This window comes from Pinus tabuliformis, chromosome 9 (assembly GCF_031772625.1).
Source record: "Pinus tabuliformis cultivar Carrire ecotype Pingquan chromosome 9, CPIR1, whole genome shotgun sequence".
NCBI lineage: Eukaryota > Viridiplantae > Streptophyta > Pinopsida > Pinales > Pinaceae > Pinus > Pinus tabuliformis.
The window spans coordinates 1,375,364,831-1,375,371,683 of NC_142307.1; the positions used below are offsets into that span (position 1 = coordinate 1,375,364,831).

Here is a 6,853-nt window from a genome sequence, read left to right on the forward strand (position 1 = left end):
GTGTGCATGGTGAGCAATACATCGTGTGCAAGAGTACCCACCAATGATTTGATGTGATACTTGATGAAGTGGTTGGAATACATTCAATTATTTTTATTATTAATATTTTTTTATCATTGAGATTCACCCCTATTTTAATATGAATATTTTTCAATTCACCCTCATTTTAATATGGAGATTTTTTACTTATCAATAGGAATCTTTATAATACCATGATTCAATACCATAAATCCATCTTAACTCTGGATCTAGTAAGCATCGATCAATTCTCTCAATATGCAAACCTCTTTTTATGTGCAAAACATGAAAAAAAGTTCACATGTCGAGATTTGATTCCTCTTAACTCTTGGTAGATATGGAGAATTTATGTTGATAAAATGTTTTAATTATAAGACTTTTTATTTTATTTTATATATAGAATGTTGGCATTCAAATATTTTATTTATGATTCACAATTTTCACATTAAAATGTTAATACATGCTCGCGCATATTCGGAAGTAGAAACCATCTCTCTATATATATGAAAATAAATATAAATGTTACATGTCAAACTCCATATTAAACATTGAACAATTACAAATATCCCTCATACCTTAAATGAGGAAGAAACTTCTAACTTCATCTTCCTCTATGTGATGGACACCAAAATAAACTTCTAACTACTGCAAGTGGTGATTTAATTTCAAAGGCATCAATCTCACCTTGATATGTCTTGATGCCCTTCACTTCCATCTTGAACAAGGAACGTGAATGGTTCGTGGCACTTGAACTAGGTTGTTATATTTAAGGTTCTTTCCTAGGGTCCTTCTCTAGTTCTTCTTGATCCCGTGATGTTCCCTCTATGTTGTAGCGGCTACAACCATCCTCCAAAATTTTGCCTTGGCTTCGTTTTGGAGCATCCCTACCAACCATCCTTAGAAACATGTCTTGCACTACCCAAGTACTTATGCTTTCAGTTGAGTTTCTTTGGCTTATCGTCTTGTGTTCGCTAACTTGTTTGCCTTTCCCCCGCAAACTGACTTCTCGTGACTTGGTCTTCGACCGGTTCTTGTGCTAACATGGAGAATTGTGCAGAACTGGAGGGAAACCAACCTTGCTCTCCGGAATTTCACAGTGCATCATGGCAACTAGCTACTCTCCAAAATTGCGCAGAGCATATGACCGCCTTCCCCATGAAAATTGCGCAGAGAATGCGACCGCCTTCCCCAAGAAAATTGCACAAAGCAGCCCATCATTGGGCTTGCTCTCAGAATTTGTGCAGTTCTGGCTGGCAGCCTTGGCTTTAGTCTAGAAATTGCGTAGAGCTTAAGGGGAAGCTAGAGCCACTCAGCCTAGAAACTGCGTAGAATTCATCCCAAGGCTTGTTGTCTGTTGCATGTGCTCACAAGTTGACTGGTTCCCTCCAGGACTGTGCAATCTTGCCTTGCATGCATGGGCGACTTTTTCCTCAAAATGTAAAAGGAAAAAAGAAAAAAGAAAAAAACATCCCTAGATTTTAGGGATCTATTTTTAGCAACTAGGGGTTACATGCAAAAGCCTTTTTAGAAACCTCTTGCCAAGTGTCACTTTTTCCTAGAATTGTGGCATACACGTCATAAGCCTCGATCTTGTCAAAAGTATTTATTCGATGCTTCAGAGCTCATTCTTCACCTCGATCTTGGAGCTATGACATTCCCAATGCATCTAGGAACCTTCAGCACACTCATTGAAGCTTTTCTAGGAAAGTCTACTTTTCATGTCCTTTGCTTCTTTTATGTCACTTTTTGTATTTCACTTTGTGTGAGTGTTGTTTTCTTGGTTTTATTGAACGCTTGCTTTAGTTTTAATGCATGTTATCTTGTAGGAGCATCCTTTCAAGTTTTGCATTGTATTTCCTTGTTGTCGCATGCAGGTCATTTTCTCATGTGTCCATAAAGTGTGCAGATTCAAAGTGCAAAGACTTGTGCCAGTATCAAGGTTGTGTCAAAAGCTTCAATAAGTGTTTACAGATTTGCCAAATTTTAGCCTTACCTATGGGATTGGAAACACAATTAGGCATCTACTAAGTATCACCTTGACTTCTCCATCTCAATAGGATGAAGATGAGAAATACGACAATTTGTAGTAGGATGTTCAATGATTTCATCCAAGCCTGTCGATGTGACAGGATTTGCAAAGGAGGATTTTCTATGCCTTAACTTAGTCCTCTCATTGGTGATGAATTTACATATTGCCTTTGACTATCTAAACAAAAACAATAAGATAGTGCTTGGTAACAAGGCGGATCCTAGGGATTTCTCTTTGACTTAAACGCCCCTTCTCATCAACCCAATAGGTTTCCCCACCTTGCAGCTGATTTCAAAAATTATCATTTGCCTTGATGACTTCCTCATGTTGTATCTTTAGATCAATGATTTTCATGTCATTACTCTTATGGCTACTCTCACTATCTTCTTGAGCTAAAATTGGATCCTCTACTGCTATGAATGTGGAGTCCTTTTTATCATTCTCTTTCTCTTCAATAATGCAATGGGGTTTTCCAAAAATTTATAAATCATGAACCCTTTCTCTTCCATAAAAACTATGTAGCTTGTCTGTCCATGATTTCTTTTGTAGTCACACAATGTCTCACTTTAGCGACATCATGATATGATAGTCCTTTTAATATTATATTCCTGTCTTCCTCATTAAATTCATCCTACATACCATATTCAAATGAGAGAGAAAATATTCACATCAAGAGTTAAAAGATAAGCTTCAAATTTCATCTTCCAAAGCATATAATTTGGTCGATGTGTTAGTGTCCTATTTTAAAGTAATCAAAGTAAAGCTTAGTATTTTATATTATTTTGGTCAATTTGTAAAGTGCTACTATGATCCGATAGAGATCAAGACTTAGTGTCAATAGGGTATACTAAATTTTGATTGGTAAATAAATTCAAGTTATCAAAATTTTAAAAGGATTTAGGTTTAATAAGTCTAGGGTAATGCATAATCCAAGCCATGAGTGAAATTTAGTTGTGGGTCATTATTCTCTCATCATTCAAGAAAATTAGTGGTGTATTTTTTAGTTAGTTTCTAGGTCAAATTAAAGATTTCAATCATAATATTACCATTGTAAGTTAATGTTGTGCTTTCCTTTTTTGTTGTGCATCTCTTTTTTTCTATGCTTCAACATTCCAAATTTGAAAAAGAAATCATTTCAATTAAAGGATAGCTTCTTGGCTTCAAAAAAAGTGAGAACTAGTTGAAGGAACTTTTCAGTGTGTTGTCGAAGTAGGGGAGGCTAACTATGATGCCATTCTTCCCATGTTTTGTTGAACAGGCCAGCAAACCCAATGTTTGTGCCTTGATTCTAAGCATTGGGATTGCCTAGAATAAGCTAAGGGGAAAACAGAGTGATTAGGGGGCTAAGGGGAAAACATAGTGATTAGGGGGCTCCTTGTTGCACAAGTCTGCCACTTTCATTTCAACCTTTTGGACTTGGACAATGTTTTGCAAGTGAATATTTACATAGATCAGGCTACGGACATAGCAATAAAATAATTGTTCAGTTTGTGCTTTGCTACGAAGTGCTTCATTTCTTTTGTTCCAAAGCAAGTAGAGGAGTTTTATCCTAAGAAGCTGCCACTTTGCTTTAAATTCAAAGAACAAAAGGAGTTTGTCACTTGTTAAGGTGATTTTCTAGGAGATGCCTATTGGGAGTATATGGCTACAAAGTTTAGATCCAATTTCGGGTGTCATATATCTTCTCATTGCAGCCCACAAGTTATATACATGAACTGTTAAGTTTAAAGAAACTGGAAATGCAAAGTCTCTGGTTCAACTGTTTCATGGAAAAAAATTAGAAAATAACAATCGACATGCACGCATTCTCAAAGCAGGTGGCGTGCTCTGGAAAATCTCTATTTGTTCAAGGTATCCAACATGAAACTGTGAAGTCGCTGTTGAAAATCCTGCCAAATTCTTTTTCTTTGCACCTAGAAGCTGCACATTACAAGTTGACATTTTAGCTAGTGAAGAGAGACCCCCTGCAGTACCCATCAATTTCACTGCAACCGGACTCCCTACAATAGCAGATAAATTGGGGGCAATGTGTCCCATCCTACTCTCAACAAAATCCAAAACCTTCTTTTTTGCTGCATCAACTGCAAGCGCTCTATCACATGCATCTAAAGTATTTGGCAAGTTTTCTTCTGATATAGGCTTACCACTAGTGGTAGATGCAGTGACAGAAATAACCATAATGATTGCCGAAGGTAAAAGACCCTCAATATCAACCAGAGTTAAATCGATCTCATTTCCAATTTTCTTTACAACTCGAGCATAATCAATTGGATGGTGTACAAGAGATTCTAACTCAGGAAACTTCAACCATGAGTAAAGGGATAACCATGAGCGTAACGACTTATGATGGTTCTACTTATCTTGTCATGAATTAATTGCTTAACTAGGTGAGATGCATTGGATTAGGTGTTGCATTTGGGTTGTTGGTGTGACAAGGGGTTTGGGGGGAATTATGGTTGGAGTTTGTTGGCACAAGACTCATATAAGTTAGTTGAGTATGAAATTATTTGGTGTGGTAGTGATTGCATGACCATAACGCATGAGACAACTTTAGATTAGCATGTGATAACAATACATGTGAGATAATTGCATTAATGGAAAATGTAGAATTTGAGGTGAAGTTGGAGTTCGTGGTTTAATGAAGGCAAGAAGTGCATAGACATAGCTAGATGTGTGGTGACCAAGGTGACACCATTTTATCAGAAAAACCTTGGCCACATTTGTTTGGGTTAGACAGGCCCACTGGTAGACCATTATGACTTAGATGAAATTTTGTCAATCAACAAGTTCAAGTTTTTCATATTACCCTTCATAAAATTTTATAAATATTCTATTGTTAATCACATTGGAATGTGATAGTTGCCAACCAATCTCTTTCTGTTTTGAAGCTTCAAGGCTTCTCTGTCATTGGTGGTTTCTTTGTGAGTTCTTTTAGGTAACCATCTAATCAATGGTGATTGGTTGAAAAAGAGAATCCCTTTTGATATCCTCTCCCTGGAAATGCAGGCGGAGGTAAGTAGAAGAGAAGGGAAGGTCCTAAACATTCACATGTTTTGTTCCAATAAGCCAGGATTGCATGCCACTTTGCTTTAAATTCAACGAACAAAAGGAGTTTGTCACTTGTTAAGGTGATTTTCTAGGAGATGCCTATTGAGAGTATCTGGCTACAAAGTTTAGATCCAATTTCAGGTGTCATATATCTTCTCATTGCAGCCCACAAGTTATATACCTGAACTGTTAAGTTTAAAGAAACTGGAAATGCAAAGTCTCTGTTAATCTAGGTTGTCATTGATGTCAATATAGCAGTGTTTGTGATGGAAAATTATTTGATACATGACTTCCCATTGATCATAATGCTCATAGTGATGATATGATGAGATGGAGGACCCAAGTCAATTAAACAACAATTGAACAGCAAATGACGCAGGAGGTCAATTGAACAACAATTGAACAACAGTGTTTGTGATGACAAATTCTTTGATACATGATTGCCCATTGATCATAATGCTCATAGTGATGATATGATGAGATGGAGGACCCAAATCAATTGAACAACAAATGACGCAGGAGGTCAATTTAACAGCAATTGAACAACAATGTTTGTGATGGAAAATTCTTTGATACATGATTTCCCATTGATCATAATGCTCATAGTGATGATATGATGAGATGGAGGACCCAAGTCAATTGAACAACAATTGAATAACAAATGACGCAGGAGGTCAATTGAACAACAATGTTTGTGATGGCAAATTCTTTGATACATGATTGCCCATTGATCATAATGCTCATAGTGATGATATGATGAGATGGAGGACCCAAGTCAATTAAACAGTCGATCATGATGGCTATTTGAAATCATCATAAGGTAACTTTGCAGACTCTGTGTGGGCAATATGAAGAATTGTGAAGACTCCTTCATATGAAGACAGGTTGTCATTGATGTAGCAGTGAAGCTGTAGATTGACAAAACACAGTGAAGAAGATTTTGAGAGCAGTGTAATACAATCAAAACATTTCTTGACAAAGCAAAACTATAGTGTCGGAGCCCTTGGGGTTGGTGCCTCAAAATTGGAAGGATTGATGTCCTTGGAGTAGGTGATCCTAAACACAAGGTTGGTGCCTTGAGAAGATAGGGTTGGAGCCTCACAAATGACCAAGTTGGTGCTTGGCAACATATTGGAGCCTTATATATATTGTACCTGATTTATTGTAAAGATTATATTAATAAAAGCATTTATTCCTATTGATCATTTTGTGTTCTAAATATAAATAATTTAACTGGTAAAAATAACAATTGAAAAGAAATACTAATTCACCCCCCCTCTCAATATTTCCAACAGTCTCTGGTTCAACTGTTTCATGGAAAAAAAATTCAGCAACTAACAATCAACATGCACGCATTCTCAAAGAAGGTGGCGTGCTCTGGAAAATTTCTGTTTGTTCAAGGTATCCAACATGAAACTGTGAAGTCGCTGTTGAAAATCCTGCCAAGTTCTTTTTCTTTGCACCTAGAAGCTGCACATTACAAGCTGCCATTTTAGGCAGTGAAGAGAGACCCCCTGCAATACCCATCAATTTCACTGCAACCACACTCCCTGGAATAGCAGACAAATTGGGGGCAATGTATCCCATCCTACTCTCAATAGGTTAACTAAATATTGTAGTTGGCTAACACCCCCACCCCCACACATATATCATGTGTTTGTACTTGTGTATACCACTGTTTAATGCACGTTTACATGCATATAATTTAATACTATCCATTTCACATATATGGCGTTTTTATTTAATATTTAAACATAT

At 36.8% G+C, this 6,853-nt stretch overlaps 1 pseudogene; it reads right to left on the bottom strand.

Moving 5' to 3' along the window:
• Positions 1–3,811: 3,811 nt before the first annotated feature.
• Positions 3,812–4,225, bottom strand: LOC149153601 (U4/U6 small nuclear ribonucleoprotein Prp31 homolog pseudogene; annotated as a pseudogene).
• Positions 4,226–6,853: the final 2,628 nt, after the last annotated feature.